Source organism: Mauremys reevesii, linkage group 13 (assembly GCF_016161935.1).
Source record: "Mauremys reevesii isolate NIE-2019 linkage group 13, ASM1616193v1, whole genome shotgun sequence".
In the NCBI taxonomy this organism is placed as follows: Eukaryota; Metazoa; Chordata; order Testudines; family Geoemydidae; genus Mauremys; species Mauremys reevesii.
The window spans coordinates 40,562,038-40,585,635 of NC_052635.1; the positions used below are offsets into that span (position 1 = coordinate 40,562,038).

At 40.1% G+C, this 23,598-nt stretch overlaps 1 protein-coding gene across 4 annotated transcripts in view; it reads left to right on the plus strand.

Annotated features, from left to right (window-relative positions):
- The window catches only part of CDH4 (cadherin 4), an 823,907-nt gene that overhangs the window by 101,253 nt on the left and 699,056 nt on the right, over nt 1-23,598 (plus strand). For 2 of the 4 annotated variants that reach the window (XM_039498098.1, XM_039498101.1), the window contains exon 2: nt 20,696-20,792. The gene's annotated coding sequence lies outside the window, so the exon portion shown is untranslated. Of the gene's footprint in view, nt 1-9,159; nt 9,264-11,429; nt 11,511-20,695; nt 20,793-23,598 lie in introns of those variants that run through there. The other 2 variants (XM_039498100.1, XM_039498099.1) reach the window with 2 other exon arrangements.

Below are 23,598 nucleotides of genomic sequence, written 5' to 3' on the forward strand. Positions count from 1 at the left end.
TAGGTCTGTGTGATTCCTTTTCAAAGCAGAAATGAGAAGTATGTGAAATTGCTGATGCTCATCTGAGTTTGTTCTAAGTTTGTTTGAATTAATAGTAAAATATCCTCCAAAAGCTAAATCCAAGCTTGAGGCTTGAATGCTATACACATCTGAAAGCCAGAAACTCAGTAATAGTAAATCAAAGTGTGCAAGAGTGAGCTCACACACACAAGTAAATTGACACCTGTCAGAAACACTAGAACTACAGGAATCTATTAGATTTGCCAATGTGATTGGACAAATGTTGGCTCCGCAAAGGTTTCAGGCTGACTTATTTTACATTGGTTGACCCAATTATGATGAGCCAGGCTGTATTATCCACTGTGCTAGGCTGTTGGAAAAAATGTCCCCAACTGAGAGTTAATTAACCCAACAGGAAAATTGAACCTATAGATTGTGTCCCCATCGCTGTTCTCTATAGCAACAGGTGGATTGTTGTTTAAGTGCCCTTCGAATGGCAATTCTGTGGCACTTGCTGTCTACAAGGCAGGGCAGCCCCAAACCCAATAGAAAATTTGCAAATCCTCACAATCTCAAAGGTGTCTGGGCAAGCAGGAAGAAAGGTGTCAAGATTCCTTTAGGGGTTTCCTCTCCAATGCATCACGTGAACTGGGGGCTGGCTGGAGTGGTTCAGGTAAGCCATTGGCTCCTCTGCACACCTAAAGGAGGGTATATATGCCCTGTTCTGCAGGATGGAGCCCTCTCATGCTTGGATCAGCAGCCCCCATCCTCTCACCCATGGGATTAGAGTAAGACTGAATATTTGTGGTCTGCTGTAGGCATTGCACTAGTTGCCTTTTTCTGGGAAGCAATTTTCACCTCCCCCCAGATTGGCTGGGATGGGTGGGGAAGGGTTGACTTCTCCGTAGCAGCTCCAGGACCTGGTTGGGTAGGTTAGGAGATACAATGCAAGCTGTTGAAACTTAGCAGGGGGCAGGTTTCCAGTGCAGGTACCTGTTCCATTGTGGGAGTTCCCTGATAAACCAGAGTTGGAAGTTGACTTAGGGGAAGGTATCCCCTGAAAAAGTGGGGGAAAGGGTTGGGGATCCTAATAAAGTGGAGAATAACCCCCTTTACCAGCCCCTAAACGTTCATAGGAGGGGAGGGCATTAGCGTCCCAGCAGGGTTGGAAGGGTTGGGGCTCATGGAAGCCCTCCCAAATAAATGAAAATGAGTGACAAAGGAATGCTGACCCGCACAGTGTGTAACTGCTGGATAGTTCCCGGATGAGTTAAATTAATAAAGTTGCAGCCCCATTAAACCACATCCCTCGCATCTTGGGTTGCTTCTGGCACAATGACACTTTCATTGCTCAGCAGTCCTGCTTCCTGTGTGTATTCAGTCATATTTGCATGGTTTTCTGTGCGAAACAAGTTTGTACTTTGTCTTACTCCTGTTAGCGCTTCAGAGACCACTGTGGGAAGGGAGCTTGCTTCGATTTTGGGTCAGACATAATTAATAGAAGTGTTAACTCAGTTCTGATTACAAAATCATTGATAGTTGCTGTTAGAACCAGCAAGACCTCTACTTGACTTTAAGTTCACATGTTTTGTTTTCAGGGCCGGTAGATAAGATCTTTGGACTTGGAAACTAAGTATTTTTATGTGAAAGCATTGACATAAACACAAACTCTATGTGCTAGATTGTCAGTTAATGTAAACTATAGTTCCACTGAAATCAGTGGAGCTATGCCAATTTCAACAGCTGAGATTCTGGCCCCCGAGTCCATTTTTAGACTCAGTGAGTCCAACTGTGATTTGAAACACAAGACAGAGAAGAAGGGAAGCAGGAAGTGTCACTTTTTTTTTGTTCATTTAAAGGATCCCAATATAATTGAAGCAGATGGGGGAAAAACATTTCAAGTACTGAAGAAGTTTCCGAATTTACGGTTGTACAAAAATGAGTGAGGTGAATGTTTCAGATGTTAAAAGATTGATGACTTAGATGAGGTAAAATGGCATTCATGGAAGAAAAAATTAAACTGGGTACGATATCTTTATAGCCTCACAAGTGTACATGCAATTGAGTAATTTGCATGCACAATTACTCTGGTTATATGCACAAGTAAATCTAACTCCCTCTTTGTATGCTCAGCTGCCCAATTGGGAAAAATTGTGATAAACACATGCAAAGTACAGGTACAGTTTTGTGTGCATTCTGCACATCAAATTGTATGCCTAAACTGTGTGAAAATTAAAATCTTTCTGGCTAACAGAAAAAATAAGCTGACTTTGAAAGATATATGGTAATCTTTCTTGGATATATATGATTATGAATATAATGTCTAACAATTTAAGCGGTTCCACTTGTTATGAATAATTCATCAAGATGTACATATATATATTATTAATAATACTAATATTAATTATTTCTATAGTGCCGGAAAAGACAGGAAGGCAGTGATGCATCGGAGGTTGATATGATCAAGTTCTGGTGAAAGAGACAATTAGCAGCAGGGAATTTGGACAGATCAGGAAAGGCGATGCGAGGTGTGGGGAAGAACAGCGATTTAGAGGTCACAAGGCAACAGAGAGCAAAGACGTGATAAACAAGGGTTTTAGCAGCAGCGATGGAGTGAAAAGGATATATTTGGTAGCTATCCGTTCCCTTGCCATTAGGCTAGCATTTCCTTGTTGCTCACTCTGAATCCCAAATATTCAAAGAGATGCCAGGCCTATTTTTGAGCACATTTCAACATGCACCTGCCTGAGACGCATAAAACCCATGATGTGTGCATACAACCCAATGTATGCACATACATCGGAAGAGAGGGCAGTGCATCTGGGTCAGGGTCTCCATTTTGCAGGTTTGAGCCACCCAGTAAGGGCAAGACTTGGAAGGTCATCACTGAGTAGTCTTCGCTACTACAGCCAGACCATGCTGAGCCTAGCTGAATGAGGCCCATAAGTGTGGCTGCACTGAAACTTTAATAAAGCTTTGATTTAATAGTCTGGATCTAAGCTATGTACCGGACTTAAAACCAACAGCATCCTCCCTATTAGAGTCAGCAGCGGCTCCAGGCACCAGCATTCCAAGCGCATGCCTGGGGCGGCAAGCCGTGGGGGGCGGCCTGCTGGTCCCTGCGAGGGCGGCAGTCTTTGGCAGCTTGCCTGCGGGAGGTCCCCGGTCCCACGGATTCGGCAGCGGGTACGCCAAAGCCACAGGACCCACGGACCTCCCACAGGCAAGCTGCCGAATCTGCGGGACTGGGGCGGACCTCCCGCAGGCATGCTGCTGAATCCGTGGGACTGGGGCGGACCTCCCGCAGGCATGCTGCCGAATCCGCGGGACCGGGGCGAACCTCCCTCAGGCAAGCCGCCGAATCCGTGGGACTGGGGCGGACCTCCCTCAGGCATGCTGCCAAAGGCTGCCTGACTGCCATGCTTGGAGCGGCAAAAAAGCTAGAACAGCCCCTGATTAGAGTTTAGGGTAAAGTACTGACTATTAGAGTTTAGGGTAGAGTATTGTAAAGAAAGTGATGTAAGTTGCTATAAAGAAAGGCATTTGAGTGGTGTTTAGTTTTGTTTTAGCTCAGATAAAGTCTCTGAATAAAGCTTTAATTACAATTAATCTCCAAAGAAATACTTAAAGTAGCTGTTTCTGGGCTTAGAAAAATAAGCTTTTTGTTCCCCAAGAGGTAACTTAGTTCTGATGAAAATTAATGGTTTGTCACTCTCACACCTTTCATCACAACTTTTAATGATAATGCTTGGAACTAGTTGATTTTTTTTTTAAATTGGGCTAAAAAATTGGCAAAATATTGTGAACTTTTTTTTGCCGTTTTTAACCAGGTCTGTTAATGTAAGTTCTGTAGTCACAGAATGTCCTTAGATGAAGTAATGAGAGTAACAAAAATACTGCTTAATTCATGGAACAGGATAAACACTGCTGCAACTTTGTCTAGCCAAAAAGACAACAGTGCAAAGTGTCTAAGGCACAACCCATAGCATGGCCTGCAGCTGAAAGGGCTTCTGCAGAAGGCATCAGCTCTGACCTGAATGAGACCTCCTGTAGAGTGAGACGGTAACTCAGTCTCCAAGGCTCATTCGTTTCTTGGCTTCTCTTTCAACAGAGGGGCTGCTCATGCTGGCATTTAGTGAGCTGTGTGAACACTTTTTGCTAGATACTGTATTGAGATCTACCCAACTCAGATATGGCCTAATTCTGCCACTCCTGATCATGCTAAGTAGCTCTTTACCCCATGTACACTTACTCCTCGAGTAGCCCCATTGTGGAGCTGCTTGTAGACTAACTACTCTGTCCTTAAGGATAGCAGGTTAGTGTGATGATTTTCATACTTAAAAACAAAGTAGTGGTTCAATCTCTTGTCTACTCCAGTGTTTTTAAAGAGATTGCCAGTCTGGCCTCAGTTTCTTTCCTGTTTCTATGACACATTCTTTAAAAAAAAATCTGTATTTGGAGTCAAGTGAGTAGCCCAACGACCGTTCTCTGGAAAGTCCTGTTTTGAGTAGCTCAATGCAACATTTGGAAAAAATAAATTTAAAATTCAAGATTTTGCAACAAATGTAACTATATCTTTGAACTGTTATTCTTTAGCTTTGCCCTGTGTGGCAAATGTGTTGTTCAGGCTCAAATGTGAGAATGTTCCAAATGTGATATGGCTGAATATTTACAAGTAGCAAGAAACATCTGAATTTGTCAATTGGGCAAATGATAGTCAGGCTTCTCAGTAGTCTAGGTGTTGTAACCATCTCCAGTAAATCATGCCTCGGAAACCATTTTCTAGTGGGAGATATAATAAAAGTGAAAAGCGTTTTTACAGCATGCAGGAAGCTATAAATTTTTTGAGGCATTTTTTATTATTTCTGTGCGATAAATCACATTCTGGGGTATGTCATAAAAGGTTTGCAAAAGAGTCTTTTGTAATTACTCAAATGAGATTGACTCATTTCAACTTAAATTCAGACAACAAAAGAAATGCTCTGTGTGTGTGTGTGTGTGTGTGTGTGTGTGTGTGTGTGTTTACTAGTTCTGTTGCTTCCTGTAGACATAGGTCAAGGACTGATAGTTATAAAATTGTAGAAGTATGAAGCGTTTTTTGGTGTTTGAGTGTGCACCATCAATTATAGTATTAGGCTCAAAGTCAAGGTTGATGGACTTGATGGTGAAAATGGATTCATTGTAAGGCATCCACCTTTTGTTCATTTACAAACACTGCAGATATTTTGATGTTAGCAGGAGAGCCATACCCTTCTTGCCTGTGGACCATTGACACGTATCTGATGCTTATTTTTTTTTAAAAGCATTTTCTCCTTCAAACACAAAGAGCATTGTTTTATTTCCATGTCCTTTCTTAATGAACGTTGTATCACACAAACATTATACAGTGCCATAGTTCAAATGCAAATATATGTGGCCTCTTTCTAGCTCTGGTGTGGGAAGTGGGAAGTAAAATATACAGAGCTTTTTCTTTTATACAAGCAACAGAATGTGACGTCTCCGAAGTTGCCAAAAGAACTGCAGATGAGAAATCTGTCTGTGCACTCTATCCGCCTGGGGATGTTACCTATATTTCAAAGGTTGCACCCTGCTTAATTGTCAGTTAATGCATGTTTTACTGTTAGCTGGTAGCACTATCTGGGGATGCATATTGCTGCTGCTAAGTGCACCAAATGTGTGGAACTCTAGTCTGCCTGCTTGTATCATGCATAGGCTGCATGTTTACTTCCCATCACTGCTTTAGTTAGGGGTTGGCTTGAGAATGTCTAAATTATTCATTGTTGGATCATTGAACATGTTGTCCAAAAGCGCTTTAGAATTATGTGCATTGCCACTAGAGCTGGTCAAATTATTTATTGCAAATAATTTATCTGTGTGAATGTGAGTATTTTCTTTGAGAAGTTTTTCATTTGACCCAGTACTAAAGTGCTGCATTAATGAAGTCTGTGGTTGCAATTATAAAGGCCTGCATGCATTTTAGAAACCATTAGTAGCCCTGGTGTGACATAGACCAGTATGACTTAGCAATTTCAGTGCGTGTTCTTACAGGGAATACTGGCTTGTGGTTACTATGGAATGGCATGCAAAGTTTTATTGTGTCCTTATGCAGTTAAAAGGATAGCACGTGTTGTGGCAACTATGTTGGTCCCAGAATAGTAGAGACAAGGTGGATGAGGCAATATCTTTTATTGGGCCAACTTTTGTAAGCTTTTGAGCTTACACAGAGCTCTTCTTCAGGTCTGGGACCTGTACCCAGTGTGTCACAGCTAAATACAAGGTGGAACGGATTGTTTAGCACTTCCCCGTAACACATTTCTACAAATAGCTGTTGACGTCGGATTTCATTCAATCCTCGGCTTTTTGTTTTCTCTCTCGAAGTCTGTTGTTTGCAAGCTTCAGCTTCCTGTTCAGAGCTATGGGACCTCAGTAACAATGAGGGTATGGTGTCAGCCAGTAGTGACTAGTTTCACTTTGGATGATAATAACATACTGGATGTGAAGGGACGTGGATAAAATGGGAAACAAAATGTGGAAGTTGAAATTTTAAAATCATACTAAAATTTCAAAACTTGCACATATTTCTTGGAAATTCTTCCTTATCAACGTGTCTTGTGGAAAATAGGTCACAAATCAGATGTTTGTAAAAGGCAGCTTATAAAGTGTTTTCATAACCCTCAGACTTCACCATCTGCATTGTGTCATTCAAAACTTTCCTTTCTCTTGCAACAAACCAGATTCTCAAATCATTGTGATAACACTTCCAAACACTTGAAAGCCTGTCACAGAGGTTCTAAGTCCATTTGAAGAAGAGGATAAAAAGCTGCTATGCTTTACACATCAGGATCGCTGTCTTAATACATAATGAGCCTCTCTGTTCCTCAATAGTAGAGCTTGAGGAGTTAGGAAACGCCTTCTCTTTGAAAAATGAGGGCATTAGCTCTGGGGGCGGAGAAAAGTGAAAATGAACTCATCCTCTAACATTTTGGTTAATGTATATTGATTCAAAAGTAAGCGACCATTGAGAATTTCAATGCTGCTTCCCCTGTAGACCAGGGACAGTGCTGAGCAAAACTTTAAGAAGCTAGGCTTCTTCCTCCTTCAATATTAAAAAAAATAAAAAGAAAGAAAGGAGGATCTTTGTTTACCTCATGTCCTGGCCCCATCATGTCTAGGAGCTGACTAAACAACCCCAAACAGCCAAGCATTCTGATCAGAATGTGAGTATCTCTTAGTTGAATTTACCAACAGGTAAATTATGGTCTGATGGAATGGGAGAAAATAATAAGAATCATTGTAAAACAAGATAAAATATTGTGGTAAATAAAATCCCGCCCCAAAGTATCACCCAGATTATCAGATTATGTAAATTGGCCTATCTTTATTATAGTAAATGGAGTGCCATCAGTTTACATTAGCTGAAGACTTGGCCTATGTCTTTGAAGATAAATTTTCCTTTGCAGCAGGTAAAATTGTGATTGGATTTATAATGGTTTAGGAAAAGGAAAATCCAAATGCATAGAACACTCGTTTGGAAAGCCCTTCCAGAATCACTTAAAACCCATTTATAAAAATAATTTGCTAACTTGTGCTCATTTAGCCATGCTGTGAGTAATTTAATGCAGTGAGCGCCAATGTGTTAAGGGAAACAGAGAATTTCAGGGCCAAACTAGTTCTAAAGTTGAAAGATTCATCCAAGGTGATCAAGAGTATTTAAGTGAATGTTATAAATCTGCTTCTATATGTGCTGCAGTGTGTGTTCATGAAATCATACTCATCAAATGACTAAACTTTGAACTGTCTTAACAGGTTTAGTACTCAGGTTTACAAGGTGAAAGCTGCAAGCGTTTTCATTTCATAACCGGGGACCATAAACCATTATTTCCACTGGAAATTTTTGACTGGAGCATTAATTTGTAAAATCAAGCAGCTATTTCCATCACAAAAAATCTCTTTTCATAGCTCAAATAAATCCTTGCCAGCAGTTTAATCAACTTTTTTTACACTGTAGCATATGGAAAACCACAATGTCCTTAAAATTACAGGGTGGGTTGTTTGTTTTTGTTATTGAACATGCATTGCAAATATTTGAACTATAAATCAAAGAAAGCAAGGATAGAATGATACGTTTCCTAATGATTATGCCTGTGGTGTTTTGGGTTTTGGGGTTTTTTTGGGAGGGGGTTGGGGTGTTCTTTTCTGTAACAAGTTATCTGCACACATCTGTATAGCTGAATAGTTATTGTGCAAAAAGCTATCATTATATGTAATTGAACATCAAACAACTATTTCATTAATGGACCCATTATCAGAAAGTACAGTGACATTAAAGTATCTGCATGTTGTTACCATAGATACCTGACTTCTCTATCACACTTCATACACACAGACTGCATGCTATTCCAAGCATTTTGTATAGCTGCTAATGTACTTTGATAGACATAATTACCCCAGGTATGCTAGACAATCTTTATTTGAATGCTCTGAATCAGATGAAAGTGTTGTAAATGCAAATGCTCAAGAAAATAACTTCGTAATTCATAATTCATCTAATCCGAACAGGAGATGTTTTTACCAAAGAATTTTAAACTTGTCTGGTACATTGTGTTTTACAAATCTGTGGAAGAAGCACACTTATTTAAAACTTTTTTTATTAAGAAAAAGCTACAATAAAACGCTAACATACTATATCGTGCATTACGTATAGGATCAGGTTAATATTCAAAGAACCTGGCTAAAGATTCTAGCTTGCTGGCGGGAGAACCCTCTTATGATTTCGCTAAAATTTTTCTAAATACCTATCACTATTTTGTTTGCATTAGAGATGTGATGGAGGGATGACAACATGTGTTCAAAGGGACTTGATTGTCTTCAATGGACACACACTTGGCTGAGCAGTGCTGAGTTATGAAAAGTAGGAACCATAATGTTTACTCTTACTAGGAGCACTCATTTAGTACATGTTCAAAGACCTTTATAATCCCTAATTCGTCCTTACAACCCCATGCGGTAGTACTATCCCCCTTTTCAATAGGGAAACTAAATCAGAGAGATGAAATGACTTGCCCAGAATGACATAGCAAGGCAGTGGTAGAACTAGAACTAGAAATCGTCATCTAACTCATAGTCCTGTGCTTTAACAACTAGCCTGTGCTGCCTATTGGAACAGGAGGCAAGAAACGAAAACAGTAAAATAGGACACTCCCAGAAAACAGTTGTATCACTCGCCTTGCTGTCACAACCTCCAGAATGAGACCCATTATGAGGTAAATCCCTGCATGTACTTGTCTCTGGCAAGAACTCAATTGCAACATTCTACCATGGATTTGTATGCAGAATGCGCCATTGATTTAAGTAGGGAGATTTGCCTGTGGATCAATGGTAGGATAAAGACTACAGGATGATCGTTCAAGAAAACAGCTTTTTCTAAAGGGTTTGAATGTTAAGGTACCAAGATACCATATGATCTTAACACAATGATAAAATATAAAAGCCAAGGAAGACACTATTCATTAGCAGAGTATAGCACCATTTTTTCCTGATGGTATTATTTCTTATTTCTAACATGTGGGAACTGAAGGAAGTGAAACAGGGTTTAGAATCCCATTGTACCAGGCACTGTACAAATAAAACAAAGTCCCTGTACAGAGAGCTCTCAATACAATATGCAATATACAAAGGCTGCTGAAGAATACACAGTTTGCCAATTCACTCAGCAGAAAATCTATTGGGCAATTTTGCTGTGGGCATTTCCATTGGGGCTCATTCAGAGAAACCAGTGTTCTCTCCATCTATATTTCCTTTGTGTCCTTTTCTGTATCTCCCCTCAGACATTGGGAGCCAGATTTCAGAGGGGCTGAACACCCACGGCTCCCATTCACTAAACTTGGATTTATGGTTGTCCAGGACTTCTAAAAATCAGGCCCTTGGTTTTCCTTTTCCTCCTGGGTCTTTTGGATTTTCATGAGTAGGTTTTCTTTTTTCGTCCAAGGTAATACCGACAGACCCCGGTCATTGGCAGCCAGGATCAATCCTGGGACCTCTGGAGCTTAGCACATGAGCTAAGAACAGGGCCACCCAGAGCGGGGGGGGGGCAAGTGAGGGAATTTGCCCCAGGCCCCACAGGGGCCCCGTGAGCCACTCTGGGTGTTCAGCAGCACTTCAGCCACAGGCCCTTCACTCGCTCCGGGTCTTCGGAGGCGGGTCCTTCAGTGCAGCAGAAGACTCGGAGCAAGTGAAGGACCCGCCACTGAAGTGCTGCCGAAGCCTCGGAGTGCCGCCGGGTGAGTACAAGCGCCACAAGCGGTGGGGAAAAAAAAAAAGCTGCGGTCGGCGGCAGCTCTACCGCCGCCGCTTCATTCTTCGGCTGCAATTCGGCGGCGGGTCCTTCCCTCAGAGAGGGACTTGCTGCTGAATTGCTGCCGAAGACCCAGCCCTGCCCCAGGCCCCCTGAATCCTCTGGGCAGCCCTGGCTAAAAGATACGTCTCTTAGCCAAGCCTGTAGCACTCGTCAATCTCTAGCTGGTCTAGCTACCACTAGAGGGGACAGAGTGCCATGCCAAGCAGGCATGGGTTACACAAGCATAGATGGAGGTCATTTTTAGATATTCGTGGGATGGAACTGTGTTTGGAGGTAAAAACAAATTGTAATTAGTACAAAATAATGAAGGATTTATTGAACCAATTCTACTGCCGCTTATATGACTACAAACCCACTGATTTTTTGATGCTGTTGCATGAGTGTAAGAGACAGCAGAATTTGACCTCTAACAACATAATCTAAATTACTTATAACTGAATATATGTGTTGACTTAAATTCTCAGTTTTATTTCCTTGGACTTTATATTTTATTTATTTGGTAGCTCTGCTGATAATGGCTTTTTTCTGCATTTCTAAAAAATGACTATGAAAGTGTTGGGCCAGATTCTCAGCACTACAGGCAAATGGCATGTAAAAAGGAGGCTTGAAGCCTGGATTGACCTAGTCTGGTTCAGTGCTCCTAGGTAGAGCATCCTTATATGTGGAATGCTGAGCACAGTTCCCTCCACTCCCATTGGAGTCAGTACCTTGCATGAATTTACCTGTGAAAATCCCTCTCTGTAACTGAAAGCACAAGTGTAAGGGCCTAAAAGATAGCTGAAAAAGCTGTTGTTCTGGATTAATTGTAGGCAGTCCTCAAGGAATTAACTAATTCTTCCCTGCTGAGTCCATGGAGGGAAAATACAATGAGAAATTCTGAAATCATGTCAAAGCAAGTCATTTCTCTTGAGCGCAGACTGTCAATTGTGAGGAATTACGTGTGGTGGTTTTGTGATGTGGGCAGTGGCCTCCTAGGAATATAGATGATGCTACCAAGTTTACTATGTGGCAACGTTCTCCTTGCTGTTCCACAGTGCAGAACTGACATATTCTGCCTTTGTTCCATTGGCAGAACTCTCTTGGTGGTGATGATAGGGGAAGAGGTGTTTCCAACTGAGGGACATGCAAGAGAGGCTCATGTGACAGATCAGAGGTGAGAAGGTTGCTCTTCTTTTAACTAAAATCAAACCCAGGTTCATGGTAGTTGAAACCTACCATGTCACCTTCCTCCTGTTCAAAATAATCTCTTGTCAGAAGAAAAGCAAGATCTCAGAAATTACAAGCAACAGTAAGTCTGATTTCAGGTCTCCTTAAAGTGTACTTTAACCTGAAGCTATATGGCAAAGAGGCTCAACCCTTCATCACATTAATTTTCACAGAAAATATAAAGAAACAATGTCTGAACAGCTTTACTTTTTCTAAAGCCCTGTGTTTAAAGGTAATTCTAACATTCTGTGGCATTTCACATATACAGAAACCTGGAAAAGAAAAGAGAGGTGAAATTACTTCAATGGGGCTGTGACTCAAGCTTAAGTCAAGGGGCTTTCTTCCTACTACTCTCCTGTACTCTTTTCGAAGTGCACGGTTATGCACAAAATTGGGTTCTCTTTGGATTAATACATTTGAAAATTAAGTTGATCTATAACCAATTTTCTCCTCATTTAAACTGTGACCTGCCAGTGTTACTCCAGGGACCAAAACAGGATCAAAGAAATTATGTGTTGTTCAACTGAAGCGGAATCTCTCAGAAACATGTACATATGGTGCTAGGTGCTTTAGGGATCAAACCAATGTTTACCTTGTTGTACATTCTTCTCATTTTGAAGTTACACATTCTTCTTATTTGACATTTAACAAAAAACATACTAATTAGTAATTACAACAATATATCCCTTCACATTTTCTATTTCAAGATTTAACATGCTACATCAAAAGCTTGCATACAGCGCTAATGCTGAATGCATCTGTTTGCATATGCTGGTCAGCTGCTTTACGAGCAATTGGCAGTTCCCCACCTCAACATCAGATGAAACTGGGCATCAAAATTATCCTCCCTAAAGCTTTGAAATGATGGAATTAGTTCTTCTCTCTATAGGCAGTGTTGAAATGCAGGCTATATTTAGAGTAGCTAGCCAAATGCCATCCATGTATGTATAAAAAATGCAGTGTGATTCCCTAGAGAAATATTACATCTTTTATCTTGTGGAAAATGTTGGTACCCATCACTGTGGCTTCACATAAAAATATAAATAAAGGCTGTCAGAAACTTCTTATGTTCACAGTGAGTCAGTTTATGTCTGTGGTTATGTACATCGATGTCACTCATTTTGGAGTCCATTCTGGAAACCCAGAAGAAGTTTAACAAAAGACATACTTGCCCAGAATTATAGCTCTGTCTGCAGCTGTTGTTTTTAAGTGTGGCTGTCCTTTGGACATACTTCTGCAGTCCCACGTAACGTATCCTATGCTACACTGCAAAGGGCTACAGATATTGATAACTTTTTGAAATGGTTATCTACTTGGTTTTAGTGGCCTTCCTATTTCTATTACTAGTTATGTCCACATTCACAAGCTGTTCAATAAGTCTCTCCAAATCAACTTGAAAAAGGATTTGCCTCAGTGTTGTGCAACGGGCATCAGTACCATATATAACATGGACTCCTTGGATGGCTTACTTTGTATAACCACCGCAGGAAATTCACTGCTACTTGCTGCCTGAAGTGATAATGCATGCCCAAAAGAATGAGCTTAATGAAAATGTTTAGGATATCAAATTCAACGTCAAGGATCCTTACAAAAACATTTTACCCATGGAGTATGTTGCCATAGAAAAAGTCCACATTTAGAAGTATTTTCACAAAGAGTATCATGAAGTGCAAATACTTATGAAAAAGCAGAACACAAGCATGGGGAAATTACACTGATTATTGCTGATTCAAAAGCTTTTAGAAGTTTGTCTTTCGTTATTGAATAGCTGGTCTAATAAACAAGATGGAATAGTATCCAAAGATTGCCAAGTTGCTGCATTGATTTTTGACAGCAGCACGAGTGATCAAAATTGTTTATAAAGTAAATGTATTTCTTCAGTTTTCTTGGATATTTTTATTTAAATATTTATACTGTGATCAGAGGGGAGCTTTAGTGGACTTAAACTTTCCTGAATATGTAGGGCCAGATTTTCAAGAGCTCAGCTCCCATTTAGGCACCAAAATTTTAAGATATCTCACAAATCAATGGGAGCTGCAGATGTGGCACCTCCAAAAAAAAAATCAGGCCATTTATTTAAGTGCCTAAATAAGGTTTTTGGTGCTTAAATTTAGGTACCCAAGGTTGAACAGTTTTCATAAATGCTCAACCGTGGCTTTGGCCTCAAAATCAATGGATGCAGAGTTAAGCCATCGCTACGCACTTTTGAAACAACTATCCTTTGGCCCCACATTTGAACATTGTGGCTGATACATGTTATGGTATGGTAGAGTATTGATTGCAACACCCTACTTAAAATGGGATGTGGGCATCTTAAGAAACCCACACTTGAAAATTGGTCCTTCTTTTACCTTCATTTGTATACCATTTAATATCTAGGAAAATTATCATCTCCCCACCTCTCCATCCAAACTCTCTGTATAACTCAAATTTTGCCTGTTTCAGACATAGACCAACAGGATTAAAAATGAAGTAATTTCCCAAACAGAGTAACTTCCTTTTTGGACTAAAAATCCCTATCCTGTTTATATCTATTAGCTCTAAACAACTAGGTAATACTCCCCATCCAAATATCCGGAGTGAAAAAATGAAGGGTCAGTCAACAATATCCACATGAGTAAACAAATGCCTCTAGGCTCTAGAGTAACTGTGATATTGTGAGCAACATCTCTCCTGAAGAAGGTGCATTGTATTTTAGTTTACAAGGGAAAAAATGACAAAAGGTCAAATCCATGACCCGCGATCCAGATTTAGTAAAATATTTTTGTTCCAGTGCACACAACATTTTTTGTACATTCTTAGATGTTTTCACATACTCTGTGAGACCTCTGAAAATAACAGACTTTGTATTATTCTGTTATTGATTTTAATGGATAAATAAATGCATTAATAAAGTTCCAGTCTGTGAGTGAAAGTAGACTTAAGTTCTATGATCTCTCTCATGGAGCAATAAAGGGCTGATCCAAAGCCCATTGAAGTCAATAGGAATCTTTCTACTTTCTTCAGTGGGATATAGATTAACTCTGTGTAAAATATAGTTTTCTCATCCATTTAATGTTTTTGAGAGTTTGAAATTTTCTCCTGTCTTGAATTGGGACAAAAAGTCAAAATCTCAAATTTTTATTAACTGAAAAAACAAACCATTTTTGGTTCAGGTAAATCAAAGTGTTTCATTTTGATTTTTACCTGTTTTCTTATTTAACCTTCTTCAGTCTTATTAGTTTAAATTTTGAAATAAAAAGTAATTTTGAATTGGAAAAAATATTTTTTTTCATTTTGAAATATAATGTTCTCACAAATTTGAAACAAAAACCATTTTTTTAAACGGGAGATTCATCAAAACAAACCCTGATTTACAATCATTTTGGTTTTGAAGAATTAGCATTTTTCAATTTTAAAAAAGTTTAATTAAAAAATTCCTGACCTAGGAAGGCATCGTTAAGGTATTGCGTAAAATCCAAGCCAAAAAACCTAATGTGATGGCCCCTTAACAGGGGAGAGGATAGATGGTTGGAGTCATAGGGCCTGATTTTCCAAAGCCTTTCACCTTGTGGTATCAGTTGCATCTATAGAAGGTGTGAATGGAAAATACTACCATTCTGATATGGTAGCATTTTATATCCACTTTACAAAGGTGTAAATGACTGTACAAGGTGCAAGGCTGTGGAGAATTGGGTCCATAAAGTTAGTGGGAATTGGGACTGACACTAGTGTGTTGTAATTATGCTGGGCTAGAACCATGGAAATGTAGGGCTGGAAGGGACTTCGATAAGTGATCCAATCCAGCCCTCTGCACAGAGGCAGGACCAGTAAACACAGACCCTGCCTGAGAGGTGTTTGTCCAACCCGTTCTTAAAAAGCTCCAATGATGGAGATTCTGCAACCTCACTTGGAAGTCCATTCCAGAGTTTAACCATCCTTATAGTTAGAAAGTTTTTCCTAATATCTAACCTAACTTGTCCTTACTGCAAATTAAGCCTGTTACTACTTGTCCTTCCTTTGGTGACATGGAGAACAGCTGATCACCATCCTCTTTGTAACAGCCTTTAACATAGTTGAAGACTGTGGTCAGGTCCCCCCTCAATCGTCTTTTCTCAGTTTGTTTGTTTTTTTAATTTCCTTAGAGGTCAGGTTTTCTAAACCTTTTATCATTTGTGTTGCTGTTCTCTGGCCTTGCTTCTATTTGTCCACATGTTTCCAAAAGTGTGGTGTCTGGAATAGGACACAGTACTCCAGCTGAGGCCTCAGTGCCAAGAAAAGACAGACAATTAATTCCTGTGTCTTACATAAGACAATCCTCTTAATGCACCCCGGAACATCAGCCTTTTCCGCAAGTGCATCACATTGTTATTGCATATTATGATGGACTATAACTCTCAAGTCCTTGTCAGTGGTACTATCACCTGGCCAGCTAGTCCCTATTTTGTATCTCTGCTTTTGATTTTTCCTTTCACATTGAAAACTTCACCCTTGTCTTTATTGAATTTCATCTTGTTGATTTGAGACCCATTATACAATTTGCCAAGGTTGTTTTGATTCTAATTCTGTCCTCCAAAGTGCTTGTAACCCCTCCCTGCTTGGTGTCATCCACAGATTTTATAATCATATTCTTCACTCCATTATCCGTCATTAATGAAATTATTGAATAGTACCAGACCAGGACTGATCTCTGTATGACCCCACTAGATATGTCTCAACCACATTTCCCTAGTTTGCTTATGAGAATGTAGTGTAGGACTGTGTCAAAAGCCTTACTAAAACCATGAGATCTCACATCTCTGCTTCCCCACATCCACTAAGCCAGTAACCCTGTCAAAGAAGCTGAGAAGGAAAAAAATATATAACTCTATGATATGTAAGAAAACTTTGGAAATAACAAGGGTGAAAAGTGTGTGGGTAGGGTTAGGGTTAGTGTTCAAGCTAAACATGTAAGCCTGGATGAGGAAGCTCATTAGGTTCTGAATAGGTCATCTCTTGCTTTTTGAAATGAGAACAGTGATGCTCCCTGCCTGGTGCTCCAGTGGAAGACAGGAGCTGGAAAGAGAAGAGTAGACCATGAGATGATAGTAAGAAAGCAGGGCCTAGCTACCAAGCAGTGTTTCCAAATTTGGGAAACTTCTGTTACTAAGGTCAGGAGCCAAGGAAAGAACTCAAAAGCCAAGAAACGTGGAAGATTTATTTCGGGGCTCAAGCTGTGATCTCACTTTCCCTGGTATTTATATTGGTTTTTAAAGGTACAGAATTTTAAACTGCTGGTTTATTAGGTCTGGTGCTTCTTTTCTTCAAATCCCTCCTCACTGTACTGATGTGCAGTACTGCACACTCACTCAACACACATGCATCCAAAGGGAAAAACTGTCTTAGGGGACAATTATGTCTCCTTGGAAGCAGTAGGGGCAGCCCTGAACAGCCTGGGGAGGTATTTTATCTCTGCTAGCAGTGGGGGGAGTGCACTGCTACGCGGCTCTTGAGACACCTTTGTAAAGGTATAGCCCAGTGGTTCTCAAACTTTCGTACTGGTGACCCCTTTCACATAGCAAGCCTCTGAGTACGACCCCCCCTTATACATTAAAAACATTTTTTAATATATTTAACACCATTATAAATGCTAGATTCAAAGTGGGGTTTGGGGTGGAGGCTGACAGCTTGCGACCCCCCCCCATGTAATAACCTCCTGACCCCCAGTTTGAGAGCCCCTGGTATAGCTAACGTTCTATCCAGGCCAGGAGTGCCCAAGCCTGAGGAAGGCTAGTTCATGGCCCTGCTCTGTCCCCACTCAATCCACATGTAACACAAATAATAAATTAATAATAGGCCCCATCTGGAGCAAATCAGTGCTTATTTATTTGTGTGCACTAGGATTTACTTAGGAAATTGATTACATTTTAATTAACGAAGAGCACATAGGATTAAAAAGAGAACATCCACAGAGACCATAAACAGTTTCTCAGGAAGGAGCGTATTCTGGGCTCCCGGGCACTGCCACAGTAAAGAGGCTGTGTGCATAGGCATTCTCTAGAGATTGGAGGGGTCAGATCTTCAGCTGTGTAGCTCCATCAGAGCCAGTAGAGCTCTGCTCCTTTACAGCACAGGACCTGGTCCAGGAAAGCGAAATTAGAAATTCTGTAACTTCTCCAACTGTTGAATGGGGTTTAGAATAAGTTCATTTTTATTCCCCGCCCCTATCCCACCCCCCAAAAATGTTAAAGTGAATGAACAAATAGATAAATAAACTCAAGTGTTTCATACACTATCATAGAAACCTATGTTGTGTATTTGACTGACAGATGTCATCCTACAGGCCATTTTTTCTTGTACAGATGTGATTTAATCAATCACCACTTTTGGAATGTAAGTTAACAGATGTCGTCTTTAGAGATTTTAGTATAAACACTGTTAACCCACAAATTCTTTCTCAAGAAATGCCAGTTGTGTATAAGAATGCCAGTTGGCATGAATGTTACTTGAACATTTGACTTATTAATAGATCTTTTTCTCAATGAAATCAATTTTTTTACAGAAAAGGCATGCCTGCTTTATTTCTTCATTAGAGTCCCAGCCTGCAATACTGTATCTGCTTGCTTGCAGTGATGTCATTAGCTAGAAAACAGATGCACTCGAGCATCAGAAATCAATCACTGGTGTTGGCACTTTAATAAACAGCTGCTTTCTTAAATGGTTTGGAATAAACACGTCTCTTGTTGAAGAGAGATCACTAGGTTATAAAACTGTTGATTAGAAATGAAAGCCCCTTGAAATTATAACTCAATCAGAGTTTTAAAACTATCCAGTTTATTTTAAACTTTGTAAAATTACTTACAACAGAAACATGCTGGCTGCCCCATGGAATTTCTATCATGTGGCCACAACAATGGTATTTGCAGAAATGATAAACTCTCTCTCAAAACAAGATTTATGATAACACCCAATTGTGCCATTAAGGCATAGACCCACATTGGGCACAGCACAGTGTCTCATTGTCCCAGGGGGACTTAAGGAGGGATCTGTTTGAAGGAGGCAAATCCTTCCTCAACTCCCTGATGCACATTATAGGCATATATCGCCTCACCTCTCCTGCTTCCGTGCAGGAGAATTATACCCCATTCACGGGGCCTTTGTGTGAGCCTGGCTTGGCCATTATTTGGGCCTTAATGGAACATCTGTAACTTACAGTGAGTGCACAGAAAGCTGTAACCAAATATCAAATAGTGGTGCAAAAAAAAAACCCCATCTCAGTTCTCATGTAGGACTCGGATTAGCTTAAACTCTACCTTGCTAAGTAGCTTATGAACCGCAGAGATGTAAGAATAATTCCACAGCAAATGCTTCATATGGCTTAGTGACAAAAAATGTGAAATGTTACAATGTATCCAGCTGATGTTGGTAATCTGCTTGTTCTCACTTCTGCTGCTGATGGATATGCTGCTGCTTATCCTGTTCATATGAAGGTGTTGCCTACACATGCTATGGCTTCCACTGCTGGTGCCTATGCTATATTGCACAATCAGGTCATAATCTGAGCCCTTTTATGATGTCACTAGAATGCCTTTGTTTAATTCCAAATGCTACCACAAAATGTTCACATCATTCTTGTCATAGTACAGTGGAAGTGTCTGTAAAACCCTATCCATGTTAATAGAGTTAGGAAAATAATAGCATATATCAGAAACTTTCTTAGTTTATAAGTTCTTTGAGTCAGGGTTAGTTTCTTTTGTTTCTGAGTATGTAGTGTCTAGCACAACGGAGCCCTGGTCCATGACTGGGTCTCCTAGGAGCTACCGCAATACAAACAATAAATAATAATACGCTGGAATTCATGAAAATCTTACTAGTGTCTTTGGAAACTTCATAAATCAGTCAGTGTTAATGACTCAGTGCACAACGTTAGCACCTGTATAGCACTGAATCCATAGTGGATTAAAAGGATTCACTACACTTTCAAAAACTGTTTGGTCATACTTGATATTAAGGGTCTATTTACAAAAGGCTTACAAAGGTTTAATAAATGACTAATGTTTTAATAGATGGTTGTTTAATTGAGTTGGAGTCCAACTGGTCAATAGGTTGCTTAAAACCATCTATAACACTTTCTTGTTTTTACAACCATTTATAACACACACCACTCATGTCTGCAATATGTTTATAACATCCATTAATCATGTCCTTTTATAAACAGAACCTCAATTTAAAGTATGACCAACTCTTTTAAATGTTGAAAACTACTCTAAGATCTCTGCCCCAAATTTTCAAATGTAGTACTTAAAATTAATTTCCAAAAACCATTATTTAGGCAGTGAAATTCAACCGCCTTGATTTTTTAGAAGTGCTACATAGCCCCAGTTCCACCTCTGAAACTCAGGTTAGTTCTAAGTACCTGAAAAAAAATTATTTTTTTTTACAATTAATCCATTCCAAAGCTACATTGTTTACAAAAAAAGAAGGTACAATCTTATGAATACTATTCTCCCTCTCTTCCACTAAAAATTACTTCTTCCTTTTCTACTGTTGAAAATATCAAATATTAGTTGACAACTTGTGTTGATGTCCTGCTGTTCTTCCATAAAATCATCACAACATATTATCAAACATTGGCAAAACTCTCAGGGCTGATTGCATGTACCATCTATATCTGAAAAGCAGCATTGTGTTGCTGTGATAATAATATTCAGTCATACATGCTGTGCTGTTATATGCCCGAAAAACATACTGTAACTAATGCTCATTGATTTCCATTCATCAAAATAAATGCTATATTACAGTAAAAAAGCTCTACATTAAAACAACATTAAAGTTGCAAAGTCAAGCACTCGAAAGTTAGGACATTCCGGAATGAAATATTCGGGCATATGTGTAACTTTAATTTGGCCCCCTTGTGCATATGCATTATGATAAAGTCTTTAATTAAGTGATTGCTAATTTAAAAAAAATGAAGAAACAATTCCGTCATGGAATCATATTGACCCCCAACTTGAGTCATTAGAAGGGTTTGGACCTTTAGTTCCACAGCACAGTCCTCTACCACATGGGCTAACAGAGTAACAGTAGTAGGTTGTTACACTCGGTGAACCAGGCTCCAGAAAAGGGAGCCTTGAGAGGACACGACAGACAATCTCCTTACTTTCTCTTCCATAGTCTTCCTGGAGCCACTGTTGTCCCTGGCAGTCACTAGGAAAGTCCTGTTCAACCCCTCAAGTCCTGGACTGGAGCATGAACAGAAACTTCAGAGAATGTAGGTACCAAATTCTGAGCACGTGTGAACTATGGTGTTTGGATTTTGTTGGGTTTTTTTTTTTTGGAGGCAAAATTTGGGAAGATTTTCATGTATTTTTTCCCCCTAATTTTAGCCTTGGAAACAGTTGAGCCATGTAAGCTGAAATTTAAAAATATGCAAATGAACTAGCCTGAGAAAGACACCAGTCGTGGAAAATTTGAGCCCACATGTTAAATGTTGTCAAAGTCATAAGCAACTGAAAACTGGGTCTTAGTTATAATGGAAAGTGTTGGGCAACCTTAACTCTAGGCAGCACTACCAGCTCTGCCGATACCAAGCTCCAAGGTGGGAAAGTGTATTGTTGCCATCTGAATGCTTTTAGCATTTACTTCCACGCATAAAGGGCATCACTTCCACAAAGCTGCCTCCCTCTTGCAGGTGTTGTCTGCTCATGTAACTGAGTTGCAGGCCCCCATCCAAGTGATGACACCTCTAACCATTTGGCTGCATATGCAAATCATGTAGGCGCAAGCACAAGTTCTCAAAATTGCACCCACAATTCATTTTGTGGATTCCAACTGACCCCATTAAAAAGCCAGCCAAGTCTTTTCTCATTGGAAAATGTTTCCCCATAATGAGATCAGTGATGTGCACATTAGCCCTTTCTAGCTGATCCTGTGAGGTTTTGAGAGCCCACAATTCCCACTGATGTCATGGACGGATGTGGTCACTCAACACCACACCAAATCTTTCCTTTCGTTAATTACTGTATTTTTAACTATGTTAAGCCCAGCTCTACCTGCCCCACAGAAATGTTATGAACGCTTTGTCTTTCAAGTTCCATCTCTATCAAGGGACGAATTTTGATGGATTGCTATGATTACTGTTCTTGCCAATTGGGAGCGGTGTTGTCATTATGGTTGACTGTCACATGCCTCATTACTCTCCAGGAACTTTTCAGTATGCTTCCGAAATCCACTTGAAACTATGGTGTATAGTTTCTAGGTTTCATTAGCCACACTACAAAAGAAGTCTGTTCCTTTTCTTCGTTACTAGTTGGACATTCATACAAACAAAAAGAAGCTCTCCAGGAAATGAACAGTGTAGGGAACTCACACTGAATTCTGTTATTAACACAGCTGTGCAATGTCATGAAAGGTATAATTCAGTGCTGCCTCAGATGAAAAATAATTTCAAAGGGGAGTTTCTCTTGCTGACTTCTTTGAATCAGCTTGTAAAAATCTGAACTCTGAATTTAAGCCTGTTCTGAAAAACAGCAGATTAATGAACTAGCCTTTTACCTAAAGACTTGGCCCTGAACTCAGATTACCAGACAGATCAGCATGATGAACTGGTTTTAGTTTGTCTTGACTCGGTTTCTTAGGGAATTAAATCCTTTATTGTTATATTGGATGCTATATCCTTGATTAATTATGTTCTGTGTTGCATTTTTCATATAAACTTAGATCGAAATCACCTTTGTTTCTCCTGTTCTTTTTTTCCCCCTGAAATCAAAGACCCCAAATTTAATATCCAACTGCACAGGGTGCATATACACTGCAACTCAGCCTCCTTACTAACCAGAGCATGTATTATATTTGGTGGTGTTTGAAAAGAGTTTTGTTGATTATAGCTAAATCCTTATCCCAGAAAGGATGTGTTCCTGAGACGCTAATGTATGGGATATTTTGAGTGGATATTCCTACTGGTGATGTAGCCATAGGTTGCTGCCAGTTGGTCTGAATAAAGCATTATGCTTTCACTTCAATTCACACTCAAGGTGCATGCACCTGTGTGCTGTGGAAGATTGAGGAAGCTCTATGCTTGAGTAGCTCTAGGTATTCTGGGAAGTAAGGAATGAGATACTGGTAGTTAAGTCAAGTGTGCATTTGGCAATCACTCGCACGCCCCCTGGGAAATTAACATGCTTTAAAGAGAAAGGTCATATTGGCCAGAGAGGGGGGTTATCATTTGAATTGTGCATAATACAATAGTCATTTTTTCTCTGCCCGCTTGTCCAGCCTCACCGTCATTCAGATTGCCTCCCCACTTGCCTTGGAGACTTCCTTCCAAAGAAAGACCTGAAACCAAACTTTCACAAAATCTGTATGCCCATGCAATGTCATGGTTCTCCTCAGTCTCTTTAATGAGTTGGTCCGAACCCTTGTGCCTTATAGGAAAGTTCAGTTCGTAAGTGTTGGCTACACTTACGGTTTGCAGCGCTGGTAGTTTGCAGCGCTGGTCATCCAGCTGTGTAGGAGCAGCGCTGGTGTGTGGCCACACTCACAGCTACCAGCGCTGGTGTGTGGCCACATTTGCAGCATTTCCAGCGCTGTTGGGAGTGATGCATTATGGGCAGCTATCCCAGCATTCAAGTGGCCACAACGTGCTTTTCTTTGGCGCCAACACTGTGTGTTTAGCTTCCTGACTTGAAAAATCAGAACATTTTTCTGACCCCTTAGTCTTAACTCTTAATTGCAAACAGCCTGCACGACTCCCCGCTGTTTCCCTGCCTGCCTCTCATTTGATTGTTTACAGCCAGGTACAGATGATCACAGTAAACAGGAGCTATGTTTGTTTTTAGATAGCAGCAGCGGCAACGGAGGAGCTCCACAGAGCTGTTCACAACAGGAGGAGGAGCTCATTTGATTGTTCACAGATTGATCACAGCAAACAGGAGCTGATAAGCAGCAGGTTCACAACAAAACAAAGACAGGCTGCATAACAAAACAAAGGGAGTAATTTTAGTTAAAAGCATTCTGGGATATCTCCTTATTCCCGGAGGCCAAAAAGCGCTGGTGTGTGTCCACACTTGATGAGCAGC